Genomic DNA, 23,973 nt, shown 5'->3' on the forward strand with positions numbered 1-23,973 from the left:
TTATTCATTACTTCTCTTGCAGATATTTATTTCCTTATTTCCTTCCCTCACTGGGCTATTTTCCCTGTTGGAGCCCTTGGGCTTATAGCATCTTGCATTTCCAATTAGGTGTTGGTTGATGATGTGATGGTGATGATGTAGAATTTTTTAAGTTTTTACAGTTTATATATAAAACATTTAATTTAATGTTGATACTGTTCTTAAAATGTTTTATTTTGATTTTGATTATTTATTACTTCTCTTGTAGCTTATTTAATTCCTTATTTCCTTTCCTCAGTGGGCTATTTTTCCCTGTTGGAGCCCTTGGGTTTATAGCATCTTGCTTTTCCAATTGTTATAGCTTGGCTTGTATTAATAATAATAATAATAATAATAATAATAATAATAATAATAATAATTTTATTAATAAATATAATTAATTTCATTATGTATTAGATACATACATTACTTCCGGATGGTAAAAATTTTGGGAGTCACGGGTTGTTTTTTAGGGGGACTTTTTTTAGGACAGATTATTTTTTTTTGGGGGGGGGGGGCGGGAATTTTTGAGGACATTGTTTGGTATTTTTATTTTTGGGGAGAAGACCATCTTTTTTAGGTCACAGACTTCTTTTTCATTAAGGCGAAAATATTTTAGGTCACGGGTTGTTTTTCCTGGCGGGAATTTTTATGTCACTTGTTTTTTTTCTCTCTCTCTCTTTCTAAAAGAAAAGATTTTCCAGCACGTCACCTCAAAGTGGTCTGGCTTCCCTTTAATCTTTATTCCTTAAAGCAGAGCATCTCAGAAGGCCATTGGTCTTACAAAAGCTTGAGGGAAAGTCTTTGTTTTCAATATCGTCTCGTGTTATTGCATTGCCTTGTAGGTAAGAGCAATTCTGGTGTAGCTTGCTTCATTTTTGTCATATTTTTTTTATTTTACACAGTATATTTATATCACTGATAAACTTTTAATTGTTGGAAGCTTGCTTTGAAAATGTAGGAGTTGTTCTTAGTTTTGTTATATGCAAACACATACTTGTTTATGTGTGTTTTATGTGTATATATATATATATATATATATATATATATATATATATATATATATATATATATATATATATATATATATATACACATATATATATATATATATATATATATATATATATATATATGTATATGTATATATTTATATATATATATATATATATATATATATATATATATATATATATATACATATATATATATATATATATATATATAGATAGATAGATAGATAGATATATAGTTGTACATATTTTAATATATGTACAAAAGCTTGTGTGTATCATGAAACAGATTTTAACCGTTTAAATATTTTTTTTAAGCAAACTATATATTAACCTATTTGCAGGTTACAATTGCAACAAATCTATCTATTTATCTATTCACGTCTCAATTCCATTTTCCTTTGGTCCAACTAAGAGGAAGTAAACTTATCGGCTGAATTGTACCAATAAAGAAAAAAATCAGAAGCAAGAAAAGCCATTAAATAGAACTCAAAGATCTCTCTCTCTCTCTCTCTCTCTCTCTCTCTCTCTCTCTCTCTCTCTCTCTCTCTGACCTTAGTGGGAAATTTAGATATCAAACTTGTCTGCCTAGTAGTAATGTTGGACCTTATGAGAATTCATATGAATTAAGTCTCTCTCTCTCTCTCTCTCTCTGACCTTATAGTAATGTTGGACCTTACTGGATATATATAAATTAAGTTTCTCTCTCTCTCTCTCTCTCTCTCTCTCTCTCTCTCTCTCTCTCTCTCTCTCTCTCTCTCTCTGACCTTAGTGAGATATTTAAATATCAAACATATCTGTCTAGTAATGTCGGACCTTATGGGGATACTTAGAAATTAAGTCTCTCTCTCTCTCTCTCTCTCTCTCTCTCTCTCTCTCTCTCTCTCTCTCTCTCTCTCATCCCATTATTCTTTTTCCAGCCCGAGGTCTTGGAATGAGGGTCGTCGGAGGGAAGGTAGGATCTGACGGACGACTATTTGCCTACGTCGTGTGGACCGTGCGCGGGGGCCCAGCAGAGGCTGCGGGGGTCCTTCAAGGCGACAAGGTACGACCCCTTCAGTTTTTTTATTGATAAACTTTTGGTAATTTCTATGGATTCCGATATTATTTCAAAGGTTTGGTTGGTGTGGGCGTTATCTTTATTTTTTGGTGATGAAGAGCAATGACACTGGATTATTCGTTAGTGCATTTTGACAAGTTAACTGTTACATTGAGTGTATATATATATATATATATATATATATATATATATATATATATATATATATATATATATATATATATATATATATATATATATATATATGAATATATGTATATATACGTACATGTATACATATATAATATTTATGTAAAATATAAAATGATATAGGCTATATATATATATATATATATATATATATATATATATATATATATATATATACTGTATATATATTTATATACTGTATATATATATTTCTATATGTATCTATATATAAATATGTGTATATATACATAAAACAGTCTTAAAACAAATGTAATTCCTACGAAAAATTAACATAATATGCTAGACATTATTATCATTTAACATATATTTCACTCAACTACCAGACTATCAAAGATTGACCTCAGGTAAAATACTGCCTTTATTTTTTTTAATCATTACTGATGACACCATTATTCTCGAGATGCATTTGATTAATTGCTGCCATTCCAACCGCAGATCCTAGAATGGAACCGCGTCGAACTCACGGACAGAAGTTTCGAAGAGGTATGCAGCATCATGGACGAACTTGACCCTCAGGAAGACACCGTTGACCTTCTGCTCGAGTCCAGCAATGACCTGTAAGTGGGAGGGGTCACGTGACGTGCCCTTGATTCTCGTAGCAGTATTAGAGTTAAGAGGTCTTTCAGAATATTGTTGATTGTTTGCTTTTATAGCTTAAAGCAACATCCACACTTCACCTATATAAATGACCTTTGGATCTTCTTGTTATAGGTATAACTGTACTGCGTCTCTTCTGATCCATTTGCAGATATCATCAGCATCTTTGTATTGTAGGTGGCTTCTCTCTCTCTCTCTCTCTCTCTCTCTCTCTCTCTCTCTCTCTCTCTCTCTCTCTCTCTCTCTCTCTCAACGATCTGTCAGACTCAGCTTTATTTATATTCACGATTGGCCTATCATTGACCTACGAAGACCTTGCCCGCTACTATTAAAGGAAAAAATTAATTTATATATATATATATATATATATATATATATATATATATATATATATATATAAAATTTATATATACATATGCATATATAACACATTAAGTGTATATATATACATATACATATATAACACATTAAGTGTATATATATATACATATACATATATATACACAAAATGGGTTCCTTTAACCTACATTGAACACAGAAACAGTTCTACAGACATGCATATATTTACTAAGGAAATGATAGTAAGGTTTATTTTAAGAATGATTTACTCTCTGGAACGCCGTTATTAACAAACACAAATTCGCAGGTGGATGACGCAACACAGTCAGGTGTTGGCGAAGACACAGAAATGTGACAATTTTCTTTTTCATTATTCGGTTTATTTATGTTGATAACGCTGATTATAAGAATATCAAATTACATCATAGTCATACATCGTCTGACACATAACTATTACTCCTTAAATGATTTGAATCTGTAATGAATAATGATATTCTCCATTCAAGGAAATTTCATTTGGCAGCGCTGTCCCAGACTCGTCCCACCAACTTTAACTATCCTGATGATTGTTGTCTTGGTCACTTGTACAGAGAAATGACTTACTATCCATGTGTTCTGATGAAGAAAGAAAATAGTAAACACTTCCATAAATAAACTCGGGTTGCTTCCGATATCATATGAAAAATTTATACCATTTTCTTATAAAAATGTTCGTTCCTAATAAGGAAACGGTCGTTGGACAATTTACCAACTACCAATTCTGTAGCCTCTACCTTCCTACCACACTTTTTCAACACACGTGCTTGTCAAATAATTGACTATAATTGTTCGTACAAGGTGCCTCTGATGCCATCTATTGGTGGTAAAGTAAAACTCGTTACAGTGTAAGGGAGGGAGCTAGAGAAGTCTGCGTTATTATGCCTTTCGAAATGTAACGATATTGTTATTTTACGTAGTTTTTACTAACAATACATTTCATACCATTAAACATATTAATTATAATGTGGTTTTATAAAAAAGTAATTGAAAATTAGATCAAATAACAGTAAAATTACTCGATTATCTCGCCAATATCAGTACATGTGGCAATCTGGCAGCCCCCCCCCCCCCTCACCCCCCAATGTAATTGAGCTAACGATTGTTTGCCGAGGAAATATCTCTGTATCATTTATTGAGGAATTTGTTATTTCCTTAGAATTAAGATGTGGCCAGACAATAAGGAACATCAAGTTCACTTGTGTCTGCTTTATAGCAGTTTTGTGCCCAAATAAAAACAGAAATGAAGTAATGAAAATTTTAATGAGTGTATGATGGGGATAATTAGCAATTTGGTACTCTCTACTAAGCCCATCTATTAGCCAAGAAAAGAAATAATGTGTAAAGTTCTTTAATCCTTGAATTATGGAACCTTCCATGACGTCATTTTGGTTTAAAAATAACTAAAAATACCCTACTTAATTTGAACTTGATGTAATTTATACCTGTCATACATGATCTCCATGAGGGGTTATTTATTTTACGTTTTAATGAGTGTGTGTGTTTTTTTTTTTTTAACATAGCTTTAGAAATTATGAATTTGATTAGTTTTTCTAGCAATTTTCGTTGAAATTCTGGAAATATAACAGGTTTCATATTTTTTTGACCAATCATGCTTTCATTTTTTACTTGGAATGGGATAAGTCGTGAATCGTAAGTGTTGATTCACGCTATCGGTCCGGTCACGCTCCGCTTTCGCTCCAGTCTCGCTCCGGTCATGATAAAAGAAAAAAAAAGAAAAAATACATGTACAATATTCGTATATAATTATGCTTTTTCCTTATGTTTATAATCTTGTCAAGACACTGATCGAACCGAGAGCGAACTGAAGATGTGAACACCCCAGTAACTAGACCGAACGGAGAGCGAACCGAGAACACCCCAGTACCTAGACCGAACCGAAAGCGAACCGAGACTGGAGCGTGACCGGACCGATAGCGCGAATCAACTCTAATAGTCTCACAATAGAAATTGTGTATTTTCCTAATTTTTTTTTCTGGTAATTTGCGGTAAAAGTCATGGAAATTAAACAAGTTTAATATTTGGTTTGATCATTTATGCTTCCATCGTTTACTTGGAATGGGATAGATCATGAACCCTGAGAGTCTTACTTTAGAAATTGTGAAATTTCTTTTTTTTTATGGTTATTTGCGGTAAAAACCCTGGAAATATAACAGGTTTAATATTTGGTCTGATCATTCATTCTTTCATCGTTTACCTGGAATGGGACAGATCATGAATCCTAATAATCGTCAATTTTTCATTTGGGATTCGAAATCAATTTTCGATATCCTCGAGATTTTAAAATCCCCCTGTCACTATCCTGGACGGAAGGGTCCTTTGAATAAATGCGATATCCCTCTCAATATCCAAAAAGGTCTTAGTCGAGGATAAACCCCTTGTCCTTGGCATTAATTCAGACAATCAAATAGATTATGAGAAATGGATGCCGGAGTAAAGCTTAAGATCAATATTGCTACAGAGGACTTAGCATCGGCTCAAAGCTTTTTCGTATTCCAAGAAGCGACTGTGGGTAAAATGAATAGCTGGCAAAATAGAGGATGAAAGATTCGAATAGAATGTAATAGAAGAGAGACAGATAGGCAGACAGAGAAGATAGATAGATAGATAGATAGACCGAGAGACGGACAGACAGATAGATTAATAGACAGACAGACAGATAGACAAAAAGACATACAGACTGAATGAGAAAGAGTATAGATATCAGCAGGACAGCTGTATAGAAGACAGACAGACAGATATATGAATAGACAGACAGATAGACATGCTGAGTGGGATAGATTATAGGTATCATCAAGACAGATGAATAGAAGGGAGACAGACAGACAGATATATGAATAGACAGACAGACTGGATGGGATGTATCAAAAGGACAGATGAATAGATGAGAGAGAGACAGACAGGCAGATAGAGGAATAAACAGAAAGACAGACAGGCTGAATGGGATAGTGTTGGTATCAGCAGAACAGATGAATAGAAAAGACAGACAGACAGATAGATGAATAGACAAAAAGACAGATATTCAGGCTGAATGAGATACAGTATAGGCATCAGCAGGATAGATGAATAGTAGAGACAGACAGACAGATAGATAAATAGACGAAGAGACAGATATTCAGGCTGAATGAGATACAGTATAGGCATCAGCAGGACAGATAAACAGGAGAGAGAGAGAGAGAGAGAGAGAGAGAGAGAAAGAGAGAGAGAGAGAGAGAGAGAGAGAGAGATTTATGAATAGACAGATAGACAGGCTGAATGGGATAGCGTATATGTATCAGCTCTACAGATGAATAGAAGAGAGAGACAGACAGGCAGATAGATAGATGAATAGACAGACACAGACAGACAGACAGGATGAATGGGATAGAGTATAAGCATCATCAATACAGATGAACGTTAAGATAGGCTCTCATAAACAAAGGACAAGTGAACAGAATGACTGAGCAAAGAAATGTTGAAAGAGTTCTTGCAAATTGTCTCAGCGGGAACAGAAACTCATTTAATATTTTTTCTATTCACTGTCACGTTCTATTTTTTGTCAAGAAGTTGTTAGTTCATCAGTTCTCATGTTGGCGAGCCTTTCATGCGCGCATTTTCATTGCTCTTCATGTCGTGTCTTGGTGTTCTGAGAATCCTCAAAGAGGTTCTACGTGAGAGGCAACACTTGTTATTATTATTATTATTATTATTATTATTATTATTATTGTAAACGAAGTGCGAACCTTACTTGGAAAAAGTAGAATGCTTCAAACTCAAGGGCCCCAGTCTTGGAAAACAGTCCACTGAAAAAAAAAAAAAAAAAAAAAAAAAAAAAAAAAAAACTGTAGTATAGAAAAACCTATGCAAGAGATATATCATTGTAATTAAACAATTTAAGATTGATGATAAGATAGATGAGTAACATATAGACTATGAACCAAGATGCAAATCTGCTCTACAAACAAACGCTTCTGATGCAAGTTTCAACTTCAGAAGTTCAACGGAGTAATTAAGAAGATCCTGAATCGATTTGGTCCCAGCGGTAATAAAACGTCATATATGAAGAAAGAGAAAATGGGATAAAGGGATTAATGGATAAATGAGGTGTAAACATATAACGAAAAGTTTAATAGGTTAACTTAGATAATGGTACAGTTGGACACAGAAATTCTTGGTACACCTCGAGAAAATGGTACAGTTGGATACATGAATTCTTGGCACAACTCGTTCTATTGCACGAGTGGCTGTGTACAGCCCCGCCCACCACCTATCTCATCTCTCTCTACACCATCTGTTTGGCCACTCGGCAAAGGGCGTGACAGGGTGCATTTCCTCAGAGTGAGGTGTGCCAGAAATTCCTGCGTCCAGCTGTACATGACGCTTAGAGAAGAATTATACATCTTTTAGAGTGACGCTCACTGGCATCAATAATGCTACTATACTCAATTTTTTTTTAATCAGGCGCATTCACACTGACTCGCAGCGGTGCCTTTTTAGCTCGGAAAAGTTTCCTGCAATCTGATTGGTTAGAATTATCTCGCCTCACTAAAAAGAACTGACTATAGGAAGCTGATGCTCTACAATAACGGTACACGGAAGCATGTTTAAAGGCCGTCCATGAATGACAGAGGCAAGGAACAGTGGCATTGCTCTATAAAGCAGGACAATGCTCTAGAGACTGACCATATCTATATACGATCAGCGCCCAAGCCCCCCTCTCCACAGTAGTTAGGACCAAGGAGGGCCAGGCAATGGCTGTTGATGACTCAGCAGATACATCTATCGGCTCCCCTGAGTCCCAAATCCTTAGCTCACAAGGATGGTGAGGTTGCAGCGACCAAAGGAATTAACGAGTTTGAGCGGACCTCGAACCCCAATCTTGCAATCACTAGGCCAACAGAACTTTACAGAAATGCTAATAAAACCTCTGTACTTTACAATTATGCTACTTGAGAATCACTACACTACATGATGTTACTGGGAAGTCAGTAAACTACAATAGTGCTAATTTCGAAGTCTATACTTTACAATAATTCAACTAAGAAGTCGGTACCCTAAAAAAATACTACTAAGAAGTCAGTACTGTACAATAATTCTACTAGAAATTAGGTGCTCTACAATCATGCTACAAGGAACAGAGTTCAATAGTGTTAGTACGAAGAATGATTGATTGATTTAAAGTTTTCTGGCATCATTTACAAGGAAGACCATTCCATAGTACTACTAGGAACACTGTTCCATAACACTTCTAGGGAGACATGCTCAATATTGCAACCAGCAAAGCTGTTCAATAAAGAATTGAGGAAAACCTTTCAATAACGCAACTTGGAGGCGTCATCTACTACGCTACTGCAAAGACAGTTCAATAATGTTATCTGAAAAGACTTGGATAATGCTCCGCGAAGGACTTTTCCATATTTCCAGGTATTACTGAACTGTTCAAAGGGATATCGGGATACCGCAGCCAAATGTGAATTTTCTCCAGGGAGGCTGATACTAAGGACGCTGATTGAAGTCCTCTGTTTACATAGGGATTACGGAATAGGCCTAATAGGACATCTCCCCGTTGAAAGCTAGAAGGGATGAAGAGAGACTAATACGCCTCAGATGGAGCGCGGTCCTCATTGTGACCAATTGCTTCTATATATGAGTAAAAGATTTGGAGATAGTTCCTCAGCAATGATTTTGATAATAATAATATGAATAGGGAAGTGGGGAAAATGGGGAAAGGAAGAGTACCCCTGGATACAATTCAGTTTATAGCTCAAAGGCAGGTACTCGGGATGGGAAAGATTAAGGAAACAGGGAGAAAAAAAAGTGCAGATGAAGAATAAAAGAGAGGGGCAGACTCTCTTGCGATGTTAGGGAATTAATATTATTATTTATAATGATTTAGGTATGAGGTTGTAACCCCCATCCTCAAGCCCATTTCTGGCGTGTAAAACTAGCAGATTTTATGTAATTGACAGTGTTTTAGCATATAACCTTGAGGAAAATGTAGGATCTTTTTTAAATGCCTTTTTTTTACATTCATATGTATATTTACATTCAGAAGCGTGAATAGATGACAGGTCCCGTACTCGTTGAGAGAGTTCAGGTGATTTTACAGTTTGGGTATTTGTTAAATGTCATAAGTTAAGATTAGGAGATTTTGCGATGATAGACTCCTTCTGACTTGCATCTTCCACAGATATATTAAGTTTATAATGGGGTTTCTTTTTTCCATTTTTATTATTACGGTTTTTCCCGATGTTAACTTATTTTCGGAATAGTTCAAAGTTTTATCATTACGGTTTTTCACGATGTTAACTTATTTTCGGAATATTCAACAATTTTAATATTACGGTTTTTCCCAATGTTAACTTATTTTCGGAATATTTAAAAATTTTATAAATACGGTTTTTCATGATGTTAACTTATTTTCGGATTATTTAAGAATCTGGTTATTACGGTTTTTCAAGATGTTAACTTATTTTCAGTATATTTAACAATTCCATTATTACGGTTTTTCCCAATGTTAACTTATTTTCGGAATATCTAAGAATCTGGTTATTACGGTTTTTCACGATGTTAACTTATTTTCAGTATATTAAACAATTCCATTTTTACGGTTTTTCACAATGGTAACCTATTTTCGGAGTATTTAAGAATCTGGTTATTACGGTTTTTCCCGATGTTAACTTATTTTCGGAATATTTAACAATTTTCGTAATGGCTAAGAATTTTAGAGATATTTAAGGAGTACTGTAATGTTTTGCTAAAGAATATTTGCGATGTTTATGGATTCTGTGTGCGGCATTCCTCTATACATGGTAAGTGAAATACAATCTTTCTCGATTTCAAAATTTAAAATTTGATATAAAATCTGCAAACTTAATTTTCATGTACTAAAGATTTTTCATAGTATGCCTTTCTTATTGTTTGGCAAAGGTGAAAGTATTGATCATCATTGATCTCCGTCTTTCCCTTTTGAGACTTTTTTTTATCGTTATTATCAATAATATTAACTCAACATTTATTTACAGAATACCAAAAATATTCTGTAAAAATTTACTTCAGAAATATTGGTTTATTGAAAAACATTTAGAAAAGTTTGTGAATATTTTCGTAACCAATTATTGAACTGCATTTCATTTCAAAGTTTATTTTGCTCATTTGTGTTTTTATTGTTTCTTTGAATTATACTTTAGAAAAAAAAAACTGATTCTGATATCTTTTCCAGGCATTAGTAATAATTTAGAACAATAGATGGCTCTTCTGTAATCTCTCTCTATGAAAAAACTTGTACTTCAAAGGTTGTCTTTCTGAAAGGTTTTCCAATATCATTTCCAGTCACCTCCCTGGAAATTCAAACCTTTTTTCCATTTTTTTTTCGACACCAATTCTCTGATCGTAATTATCTGTATATGTGTTTTATCTTGATAATTATTTAAATTTTTTCACTAGTATGTTGGGGTAGAGTTCTCTTGCTTGAGGGTACACTCGGGCACACTAAAAATCTTATTCCTCTTCCTCTTTTTTTTTTAAGTTTTTATAGTTTATATATGAAATATTTATTTTAATGTTTTTACTGTTCTTAAAATATTTTATATCAATTGTTAATTATTTTTCTTGTAGTTTCCTTATTTCCCATCCTCACTGGGTTATTTTCCTTGTTATAGCCCTCTGGCTTATAGCATTCTGCTCTTCCAACTATGGTTTTGGCTTAGCAAGTAATAATAATAATAATAATAATAATAATAATAATAATAATAATAATAATAATAATAATAATAATAATAATAATAATAATAATAATACGCTACATCATGAATACTCTTAGAAATTCCTCCTAAACATTTGAAACAAATAACTTATTATAAATTAAGTTAACCATCCCTACAATTTACGACTCCATGCTCATTCTCAACTCTTCTCTTTAATCACTGAAAAGAGAAATAACTCAACAGGACGATGACAGATCATTACAGCGATGTCAGTCCAGAATAATTATTTTCGGACATCTTTTTCTCTTCCTTGTCCAATATTTTCTTCCTATAAGTGTTCATAATCATTCTTCCTTTTGACTGTCACGCTTCTCTTCCTTTTAACATCCATCCCTTTCCTCGTTCCAATATCCTTCTTCTTCTTCTTCTTCTTCTTCTTCTTCTTCTTCTTCTTCTTCTTCTTCTTCTTCTTCTTTTATTATTATTATTATTATTATTATTAATATTATTATTATTATTATTATTTGCTAAGCTACAACCCTAGTTGTAAAAGCAGGATGCTCTAAGCCAAAGATCTCCAACAGGAATATTTTATTATTATTATTATTATTATTATTATTATTATTATTATTATTAGCTAAACTGCAAACCTAGTTGGAAAAGCAGGATGCTATAAGCCCAAGGTCTCTTACAAGGAAATGTTATTATTATTATTATTATTATTATTATTATTATTATTATTATTATTATTATTATTATTATTATTAGCTAAGCTGCAACCCTAGCTGGAAAAGCAGGATGCTATAATCCCAAGGACTACAAGGAAAAATAGCCCAGTGAGGAAAGGAAATAAATAACCTACAAAAGAAGTAATGAACAATTAGAATAAAATATTTCAAGAATGGTAAAATCATCTAAAGTAATGTTTCATATATAAACTATAAAAACTTCAAAAAAGAAAAATAAGCAAGAGAAATAGAAATAAGATAGAATAGTGTGCCCAAGTGCACTCATCCGCTTAGTGGCCATCCTAGATGCAATAATTATCTTCAAACCTACCTTGCCTTCTACATTCTCTCATTAGGCTCTCTTCCCATTCCACCTCAAGCGATTACGAAATTTGCTTCCATCTCTTTTCATTTTCCATTCATATCTTTCATATGAAAGCCCTTCAAGCCCAGAGTTTTTCTCATCGTCTTCCTCGTCATATATTTACTCTCATTCTCTTATTCTCTCTCATTAGACTCTCCTCCCTTTGCACCTCAAGTGATTACGAAATTTGCTTTCATCTCTTTTTAATTCCCATTCATATCTCGCATCTGAAAGACCTTCCTTCCAGCCCACAGTTTTTATCATCGGCATCCTCGTCTTATATTTACTCTCTTGTAGTTTTTTTTTTTTCAGGTTTCCAGAATGTCACTGGATTTTACGCTGTTTCTTGTTGTTGTTTTTTTCCAGTTTTCCAAAATTTCACTGGGTTTTAATCTCAGTTTATAGTTTTTTTCCAGGTTTCCAGAATGTTAATGGATTTCACTCTCAGTTTCTTGTTTTGTTTCCAGGTTACCGAATTTTACTCTCAATTTCTTGTGTTTTTTTTCAGTTTCTTGTTGTTTTTTCCAGAAGGTTACCAAAATGTCACTGGATTTTACTCTCATTTTCTTGTTGTCTTTTCCAGAAGGTGTCCAGAATGTCACTGGATTCTACTCTCAGTTTCTTGTTGTTATTTCCAGAAGATTTCCAGAATGTCGCTGGATTTTACTCTCAGTTTCTTGTTTTTTCCCAGAAGGTTTCCAGAATATCAATGGATTTTACTATCAGTTTCTTGTTATTTCCAGAAGATTTCCAGAATGTCACTGGATTTTACTCTCAGTTTCTTGTTTTTTTCCAGAAGGTTTCCAGAATATCAAAGGATTTTACTATCAGTTTCTTTTAGTTTTTTCCCAGAATGTCACTGGATTTCACTCTCAGTTTCTTGTTTTTTTCCAGATATATTCAAGAATGTCACTGGATTTCACTTCCTGTTGTTATTTACAGAAGGTTTTCAGAATGTCACTGAATTTTACTCTCGCTTTTTGTTTTTTTTTCCAGAAGGTTACCAAAATTTTACTCTCAGTTCCTTGTTGTTTTTTTCCCAGAAGGTCACTGAATTTCACTCTCAATTTCTTGTTTTTTTTCCAGATGTTTTCAAGAATATCAATGGATTTTACTCTCAGTTTCTTGTTGTTTTTTTCCAGAAGGTTACCAAAATGTCCCTGGATTTTACTCTTAATTCCTTGTTGTTTTTTCCCAGAAGGTCACTGGATTACGGCGATGAGCCGAGTGCCTTAATTCAGCAGAAGAAAGGATCCCTGGAAGGAAGGACGCAATCAGGTGAGTCGGAGGAAGTTTATTGGTGACCATAACACTTTTTGATGTTGTTGTTATGCTGCTGGAATTTTTTATATTAAGCCGTTGTTCTTATTGGATTTTTAACATTCTCATTAAGTTTTATTATTTAGGAATGGCTATTTTTTATTGCCATAGCTACGTTCACTATCAGGATTTTTTAAATGTATCGTCCTATTCATGCATATACTGTATATATATATATATATATATATATATATATATATATATATATATATATATATATATATATATATATATATATATATATGTATATATATATATATATATATATACATATATATATATATATATATATATATATATATATATATATATATATATATATATATATATATATATATATAGTTAATGTGCACAAGCAAGGATTCATTATGGAAAAAAAAATGTCACGTGAAGTAGAATACGTTACATTGAAAATATACTATTTACATACATACATACATACATACATACATACATACATACATACTTACTTAAATGTGCGCATACACACACACACACACACACACACACACATATATATATATATATATATATATATATATATATATATATATATATATATATATATATATAATATATATATATATATATATATATATATATATGAATATATATATATATAATAGATTTATATATATATAATATGTATATATATATATATATATATATATATATATATATATATATATATATATATATATATATATGAAAGTAGTTATCTGTGAAATTTAGCAAACTTATTATGAGGTCTTAATTGACGAAGAAAAAATGGTGTCAACCCTGAGGCAAAACAAAACAATCCAAACTATTAGAAATTCCTTTGTATTTGTATTCGTCTGGCAATCATCAATATAAAGTAAGTATACTTAAATACCTGGGGGTCTCTATAATGTATTCTGATATTTATTCAGTTGAGAGATATCAATATTTCAAATATCTTTTTGCCTACGTAGGCATATTTAAAAAACGATTCTTGCATGTTTATTTTGATTTATTAGGAACACATTGGAATCAGATACGTATCTAACTATATTATTGATTATAAAAGCTATACCTATGTATGTATGTATGTTTGTATGTAAATAATATATTTTCAATGTAACGTATTTTACTTCACGTGACATTTTTTTTCCAGAATGAATCCTAAGTAATGGAAGCCGCTTCCTAATAAGAAATATAGATAATTTACAAGGATAGAGATTGATTGATTGATTGATTAGATCATCAGGGATGGAGAACAGAAAGAGTAAGATCAAGAGTGAGATGAGATAATGCTACAGAGAGAAGTTTAGAGACAGAGATGAAAAAAATATGTATATACTTCACTGTTAAAAACACATAATTTTAATCGGGAATTCTCCATAAAAATATACTGTTCATAGCCGTATTTCAGTAAAATACAGGCGACCGTAATTTTACCACACTTTGTTCCTACATTTTACTGGTTGGTGACCGTAATATCACTAGAATAAATGTTGCCAGGCATTTACCGTTTTTTAATACAAGTTTTTTTTTTCTTGCGTAGTCAAGGACCTTCAGAATAGAACTAGGAGGATAGTGATTGGCAAACAAAAATACAGTGATATTATTATTATTATTATTATTATTATTATTATTATTATTATTATTATTATTATTATTATTATTATTATTATTAATTGCTAAACTACAACCCTAGTTTGAAAAGCTATAAGCCCAAGGGCTCCAACAGGGAATGTAACTCAGTGAGGAAAGGAAATATGCAAAAAAATAAACTACAATATTTCAATATTAGTAACAACTTTAGCATAAATCTTTTATATATAAACTATAGAAAATTAAAAAAGAATATGAGGAAGTTAAATAAGATGGAATAATGTGATTTTCAAGAAGTACTTTCTGGTGTTGGGGTCAGTTGCTTAACATGATATATTTTGGGAGAGATAGGAATGTAATTTGCAAAAGATAATTTTTTCTGGTAGAGTCGATTGGGCAACAAAATATATTTTGGGAAATAGGAATGTAATTTGCAAAAGGTAATTTTTTTTTCTGGTAGAGTCGATTGCGCAACATAATATATTTTGGGAGAGATGGGAATGTAATTTGCAAAAGATATTTTTTTCTGGTAGAGTCGATTGGGCAACAAAATATATTTTGGGAGATAGGAATGTAATTTGCAAAAGGTAATTTTTTTCTGGTAGAGTCGATTGCGCAACATAATATATTTTGGGAGAGATAGGAATGTAATTTGCAAAAGATAATTTTTTCTGGTAGAGTCGATTGCGCAACATAATATATTTTGGTAGAGATAGGAATGTGATTTTTTTAAAAGGTAATTTCTTCTGGTGGGGGCGATTACTTAACATATATATTTTGGGAGAGATAGGAATGTGATTTTAAAGAGCTACTTCCTTCTGATGGGGTCGATTTCTCAGCACAATATTTGATTGATACTCCAGGTCTACAAATACAGTTATTGTTTAGAAGTAAATATGATGGAAATCACTCTTTTAATTTCCTTTTCAGATGGAGATGACAAATCTCTCTCAAGTTCCCGCAGAAAATTACCAAGAATTCCTGTAAGTTTTTGGAGTTTGTTATTGTAATTAAGAATTCTATAGAATGCTAAATAATATGAATTCATTATTGTCGACTATCATTTAACATTGAAAATTATTGCGGAAGCTAAATCATTCAAATAAATAGAATATTGCATCATGTACTTAATAATCTCTGTGACTTTATCAGATTAAAGTCTATGATGAGTTATTCCATATGATATTAAAGAATTCAAGTGAGTGTTCAGCCAGTTTCTTGACTTCTGAAATGTTTCATTAACCACTGAAATGTTTCATTAACCACTGAAATGTTTCATTAATCGATGAAGTGTTTTATTAATCAGTGAAATGTTTCATTAATCGATGAAATGTTTCATTAGCCACTAAAATGTTTAATTAATCAATAAAAAGTTTTATCAATCACTGAACTGTTTCCTTAATAATTGAAATGTTTCACTGATCACTGAAATGTTTCATTAATCAATAAAGTGCTTTATTAACCAATAAAATGTTTCATTAATCAAGGAAATGTTTCAATAATCACTGAAATGTTTCATTGATCACTGAAATGTCACATTAATCAATTAAATGTTTCATTAAGCACTGAAATGCTTCATTAATCAATGAAATGTTTTATAAATCACTGAAAAGTTTCAATAAACAGTAAAATTTTCATTACTCGCTGAAGCGTTTCATTACTCGTTGAAATGTTTCATTAATCCCTAAATTTTTCATTAATCAATGAAGTGTTTTATTAATGAATTAAATTTTTCATTAACCAAAGAAATGTTTCATTAATCAATGAAATATTCATTAATCAATGAAATGTTTCATTAATCAATGAAATGTTTCATTAATCAATGAAATGTTTCATTAATCAATGAAATATTTAATTAATGCATGAAATGTTTCATTAATCAATTAAATGTTTCATTAATCACTGAAAGGTTACATTAATCACTAAATAAAGAGTATTGTATCATTACTGAGTCTGCATGAACATAATGTAATACAAGTAGGCTATGTAGAAGCTAAACCTTTGCATTAAAAATGCAATTATTATTTACGGATTTCTTTTCATTATTTGTCATTACAAGATTTCTTGCTCTAATTACAAGCCTCGTGTCGGCTTTGCATTATGGGCTCTTTCTATTTTTAAGTTTATTCCTATTTAGTTCATTCCAATTTTACATGAATGGCCACTATCAGCCAATATACATCATTGACTGGTAGTGCCATGGTTTGTTTGTAAAATGGTCGTGTATATAAAACAATTTTGAAAAATATTGAAAGGTTATAATTTTAGTCTAGTTAAAGAAATTCTATACATTATATTGATATACATGGTGAAATTTGCTTAGGTTTATCATTATTATTATTATTATTATTGTTATTATTATTATTATTATTATTATTATTATTATTATTATTATGATTGATATTTTTATTATTATTATTATTATTATTATTATTATTATTATTATTATTATTATTATTACAGACTATGATTCCTTTTCCTAATGGTAATTTCCATGTGAAAACCTCCATTGTTATCACTTAACAAAGTCGTCCAAGATTCCATAAGTCCCTCGTTTGCAATTTTACTGTCATATGTTTTCTTACTAAATGAATTTGGCTTTTGGATAGTATTTTTGTATGAATTTTTATTTCACAGTATCTTCTTTATTTCTAAAATCTAGACTTGATAGCAAATGCATATAGTATCTGGTTATATTAAATACCAGTTAACTTTATAGGAAGAAAAAAGAATTAAAAGTTTTTGTATTTCCTTATTCTATCTGGGCTTTTATTTCCACATCCTAAGACTCCTCCATCCAATGCTATCTGTCTCAGGCAGTTTATAGCTTTTAGATTTTAGCCTTATCTAAAAACATAGGAGTAACAAAGAGTAAGATAAATATTTACATCCCGTTTCTTCGGGACCAAGTACCTCTAACTTTACACTCCACTGAACGCTGAGTGTATCCTACCGGGTCTTTCCTTGTAGCTGGCTCAATCGATGTTATCATCTATTTTCACTCCTACGCCCTCTCCTATATCCACCAAGGCCTTTTAAATCTCCCTCCTATATCCACCAAGGCCTACGTCCCCCTCCTCTGTCCACTAAGAAATCCTACGTCCCCCCTCTTATGTCCACCAAGGTCTCCTACGTCCTCCGCCTATGACCACAAAGGCCTCCTACGTCCCCCTCCTATGTCCACCAACGCCTCCTACGTCCTCTTCTATGTCCACCAAGGCCTCCTACGTCTCCCTCCTATGTCCACCAAGGCCTCCAACGTCCTCCTCCTATGTCCACCAAGGCCTCCTCTGTCCTCCTCCTATGTCCACCAAGGTCTCCTACGTCCCCCTCCTATATCCACCAAGATCTACGTCCCCCTCCTATGTCCACTAAGGCCTCCTACGTCCTCCTCCTGTGTCCACCAAGGCCTCCTATGTCCTCCTCCTATTTCCACCAAGGCCTCCTATGTCCTCCTCCTATGTCCACCAAGGCCTCCTATGTCCACCAAGATCTCCGACGTCCCCCTCCTATGTCCACCAAGGCCTCCTACGTCTCCCTCCTATGTCCACCAAGGCCTCCTACGTCCTCCTCCTATGTCCACCAAGGCCTCCTATGTCCTCCTCCTATGTCCACCAAGGCCTCCTATGTCCACCAAGGCCTCCTACGTCCTCCTCCTATGTCCACTAAGGCCTCCTATGTCCTCCTCCTATGTCCACCAAGGCCTCCTATGTCTACCAAGGTCTCCTACGTCCCCCTCTTATGTCCACCAAGGCCTCCTACGTCCCCCTCCTATGTCCACCAACGCCTCCTACGTCCTCTTCTATGTCCACCAAAGCCTCCTACGTCCTCCTCCTATTTCCACCAAGGCCTCCTACGTCTCCCTCCTATGTCCACCAAGGCCTCCAACGTCCTCCTCCTATGTCCACCAAGGCCTCCTCTGTCCTCCTCCTATGTCCACCAAGGTCTCCTACGTCCCCCTCCTATATCCACCAAGATCTACGTCCCCCTCCTATGTCCACCAAGGCCTCCTACGTCCTCCTCCTATGTCCACTAAGGCCTCCTACGTCCTCCTCCTATGTCCACCAAGGCCTCCTATGTCCTCCTCCTATTTCCACCAAGGCCTCCTATGTCCTCCTCCTATGTCCATCAAGGCCTCCTATGTCCACCAAGGTCTCCGATGTCCCCCTCCTATGTCCACCAAGGCCTCCTACGTCTCCCTCCTATGTCCACCGAGGCCTCCTACGTCCTCCTCCTATGTCCACCAAGGCCTCCTATGTCCTCCTCCTATGTCCACCAAGGCCTCCTATGTCCACCAAGGCCTCCTACGTCCTCCTCCTATGTCCACCAAGGCCTCCTACGTCCTCCTCCAATGTCCACTAAGGCCTCCTACGTCCTCCTCCTATGTCCACCAAGGCCTCCTATGTCCACCAAGGTCTCCTACGTCCCCCTCCTATGTCCACCAAGGCCTCCTACGTCCTCCTCCTATGTCCACTAAGGCCTCCTACGTCCTCCTCCTATGTCCACCAAGGCCTCTTACGTCCTCCTCTATGTCCACCAACGCCTCCTACGTCCTCCTCCTATGTCCACCAAGGCCTCCTATGTCCTCCTCCTATGTCCACCAAGGCCTCCTATGTCCACCAAGGTCTCCTACGTCCCCCTCCTATGTCCACCAAGGCCTCCTACGTCCTCCTCCTATGTCCACCAAGGCCTCCTATGTCCTCCTCCTATGTCCACCAAGGCCTCCTACGTCCTCCTCCTATCTCCACCAAGGCCTCCTATGTCCACCAAGGTCTCCTACGTCCCCCTCCTATGTCCACCAAGGCCTCCTAAGTCTCCCTCCTATATCCACCAAGGCCTCCTACGTCCCCTTCTTATGTCCACCAAGGCCTCCTATGTCCCCCTCCTATGTCCACCAAAGCCTCCTACGTCCCCTTCCTATGTCCACCAAGGCCTCCTATGTCCTCCTCCTATGTCCACCAAGGTCTCCTACGTCCCCCTCCAATGTCCACCAAGGCTCCTACTTCCTCCTCCTATGTCCACCAAACCCTCTTAGGCCTCCTACGTCCTCCTCCTATGTCCACCAAGGCCTCCTACGTCCACCTCCTATGTCCACCAAGGCCTCCTACGTCCCCCTATTATGTCCACCTCCCCCTCCTATGTCCACCAAGGCCTCCTATGTCCCCCTCCTATGTCCACTAAAACCTCCTACGTCCTCCTCCTATGTCCACCAAGGCCTCCTATGTCTCCCTCCTATATCCACCAAGACCTCCTACGTCCCCCTCGTCCACCAAGGCCTTCTACATCCCCTTCCTATGTCCACCAAGGCCTCCTACGCCCCCCTCCTATGTCCTCCAAGGTCTCCTACGTCCCCCTCCTATGTCCACCAAGGCCTCCTACGTCGTCCTCGTATGTCCACCAAGGCCTCCTACGTCCCCCTCGGCCACCAAGGCCTTATACATCCCCCTCCTATGTCCACCAAGGCCTCCTACGTCCACCTCCTGTGTTCACCAAGGCCTCCTACTTCCTCTTCCTATGTCCACCAAGGCCTCCTACGTCCCCCTCCCCTATCCACCAAGATCTCCTACGTCCCCCTCCTATGTCCACCAAGGCCTCCTACGTCCTCCTTCTATGTCCACCAAGGCCTCCTATGTCCCCCTGCTATGTCCACCAAGACCACATACGGCCCCCTCCTATGTCTACCAAGGTCTCCTACGTCCCTCTCCTATGTCCACCAAGGCCTCCTGCGTCCCCCTCCTATGTCCACCAAGGCCTCCTTCGTCCTCCTCCTATGACCACCAAGGCCTCCTATGCCCCCTCCCCCTCATATACCCACTAAGGCCTCATTCGTCCCCCTCCTAGGTCCCCCTCCTATACTCACCATGACCTCTTACGTCCCCCTCATATTCCAACCAAGGCCTCCTACGCCCACCTCCTCTCCGGAAGATCTCCACTTTCCTACCTCCATCTCTTTGAAGGAGAGCTGTAGAACTGAGCCCAGAGTATTAAGTCACTCCCAGCCTTAAGACCTCCTCTAAGGTTAGACTGTTTTCGAGATATTCCTTCAGATCCGTTTACACAAGTCGTGTTTGTTTTCTATTTTCTATCTTAGATCCACCTGGTAAGGCACATCATCTCCAAATGGTCTCGGCATTTGTGCCGGTATTTGCGAGGCACTTTACTTCCTTAGGCATTTAAGAGTTGGGCCTTTGGAAAGGCTCAGCTGGTGTTGTTTGGAAGTTAGAACGAGAACCTTGCTATTTTTACTTTCCTCTTTGGGATGTTATTCTTTTGGTTATTCTCTTGATATAAAATATTTTTTCGATTACTTTTATTTGTCACTTTTACATTCAATTTGATCTGGAAGTGTGTGTTAGAACGAGACCCTTTCTATTATATATTTTCTCTTTGGAATTTTCTTTCTTTTGGTTATTTTCTTGAAAGAAATATATTTTCTATTACTTTTATTTGTCATTTTTACTTTCAATTTGCGCTGTTTTTCAATTTCCTTCATCAGTGCCAATATGCTCGTAAACCACAGTTCTTCTTATTTCATGAATTTCGTTCTTCGTTGTTTTTTCTTCCCAGTTTTACTTCTTATTTATTCTATTACTGTATTGCCCCCCCCCCCCCCCAGGGGCATTAGATCCATTGCTTCTGGCCCTTTTAATTTCCCATAATTCCCTGTGGTTTCATTTTACCAAGACTTATAAAACTTTAGTCTTCCAATATTTTTACCTCTCAATAAAGAACGAATTGTCCGGAATACCTCCTTGAATTTATTATTATTATTATTATTATTATTATTATTATTATTATTATTATTATTATTATTGTTGTTGTTGTTGTTGTTGTTATAGTTGTTTTTGTTGTTATTGTTGGTAACAGTGATATATTTAACTTATGGCAAACTGACCCCTTGAAAACAAGAGCAATACTGAAGATATTTTGGTTATAGCATTATTAGTAGTAGTAGTAGTAGTAGTAGTAGTAGTAGTAGTAGTAGTAGTAGTAGTATTTTTATAATTATTATTATTATTATTATCATTATTATTATTAATATTATTATTATTATTATTATTATTATTATTATTATTATTATTATTATTATTATTATTATTATTATCAAGCCGCATACTTTCAGGGCGACCTCATACGCGAGCCAGTGAGCGGGAAACTGCAAATCCAACTATGGTACGACCAGGACAAATCTCACCTGATCGTGACGGTGGTTTCTGCCCACGACCTCCGCTTCAGGGATTCCTCTTCCTACTGCCCTCCGGAGGCCTTCGTCTGCCTGAGGCTTTATCCTTTCGCGTAAGAATACGAGTATAAGTGATGGGAACCTTTTCATAATTCCCGTAAAGAAAGAATTAAGTATGATTGCGTTTGGGGTGTATGGTCAAATACACGAACACACATACGAACATACAGTATGTGCATCCACAGATTTGCATGCACACTACGCACGTCATACATTCATACATATGCACATTAGCACACACCCCTCTCTCTCTCTCTCTCTCTCTCTCTCTCTCTCTCTCTCTCTCTCTCTCTCTCTCTCTCTCTCTCTCTGTATATATATATATATATATATATATATATATATATATATATATATATATATATATATATATATATATATATATATATATATATATTTATATATATATATATATGTATATATATATAAACATATATATATATATATATATATATATATATATATATATATATATATATATATATATATATATATAATGTGTGTATACAGTATATATATATGTATATATATATATATATATATATATATATATATATATATATATGTGTGTGTGTATATATATAGTATATGCTTATATATATATATATATATATATATATATATATATATATATATATATATATATGTATATAAATATATATATATACATATGTATATATATTTGTATATATATATATATATATATATATATATATATATATATATATATATATATATAGTATCTGTGCGTCAATGGGCTTACTTAAAAATCTTCTCATTATATCATCATAGATTCTACTTATATCATAATTGGTTACCATAGACCAGAAATACAATTATTCTCAATTTGGATTCCAATTTATGCAAACGCTGTTTGTGCAACCAAACCCAAATTTTTATAACTTGTGAAGTAGTTTGTTATGGTGCGTGAATTTCTATCTCTTATCTATTGTCTGTTGCAATTTTGAAATGTGTGTTATTTTCATTTGACTTCCTATTTTTTTGCAAATTGAAAACCAGTTTGCCTTTACATCTATCTATTATTCTGACCTTGGTAAAGATATTTTTTTTATCTTTGTTCAAAAATATGATTCTATTACCATATAGTATCTTAGTACGGCAACCTTTATTTTTTAATACTTTTCTTTATTTCTGTATTTTCAGATACATTCTAACAAGTCTTTGACATAGTAATGTTATTTTCTAGTTAATGTTAATTGTTTTTTCGAGCCAGAGAAATTGAGATTATTTCATGACTATACTCCATATTTTTAAAGAGGCTAATTTGCACTGACTCGCAGGGGTGCCCTTTTAGCTCAGAAAAGTTTCCTACTTGCTGATTGGTTAGAATTATCTTGCCAACCAATCATCTAGCAGGAATCTTTTTCGAGCTAAAAGGGCCCCCCAGCGAGTAGGTGCAAATGCTCCTTATTTAAAAAAAAAAAAAAATGGAGTATAGTTCCTTAACCTACGTCTGATTATGATACTAAATCTTATATCACTAATTAGACTTCTCAATATTTTTTTTTTATTTTTATTTAACATATCGCCATTTTGTTAAGATTAATCTAAGGACAAGATTTTTACATATGAGTAAGGTTTTAAGTTTGAAATTAACTATCTATGCCAAATAATCAATAAATTAAATTTAGATATTTTTCATTTCCTGCCTGTGATTAATAAAATTTTAAATGCATAGTTTAGCAAGATACAATGATGAAATGATATCATATCTCGAAGTAAGATTGTGAGAAATGTTTTCTT

At 34.5% G+C, this 23,973-nt stretch overlaps 1 pseudogene; it reads left to right on the forward strand.

Annotated features, from left to right (window-relative positions):
- LOC137652054 (regulating synaptic membrane exocytosis protein 2-like) overlaps positions 1–23,973 on the forward strand; it is a 163,133-nt pseudogene that overhangs the window by 108,564 nt on the left and 30,596 nt on the right.

Source organism: Palaemon carinicauda, chromosome 13 (assembly GCF_036898095.1).
Source record: "Palaemon carinicauda isolate YSFRI2023 chromosome 13, ASM3689809v2, whole genome shotgun sequence".
Classification (NCBI taxonomy): Eukaryota; Metazoa; Arthropoda; class Malacostraca; order Decapoda; family Palaemonidae; genus Palaemon; species Palaemon carinicauda.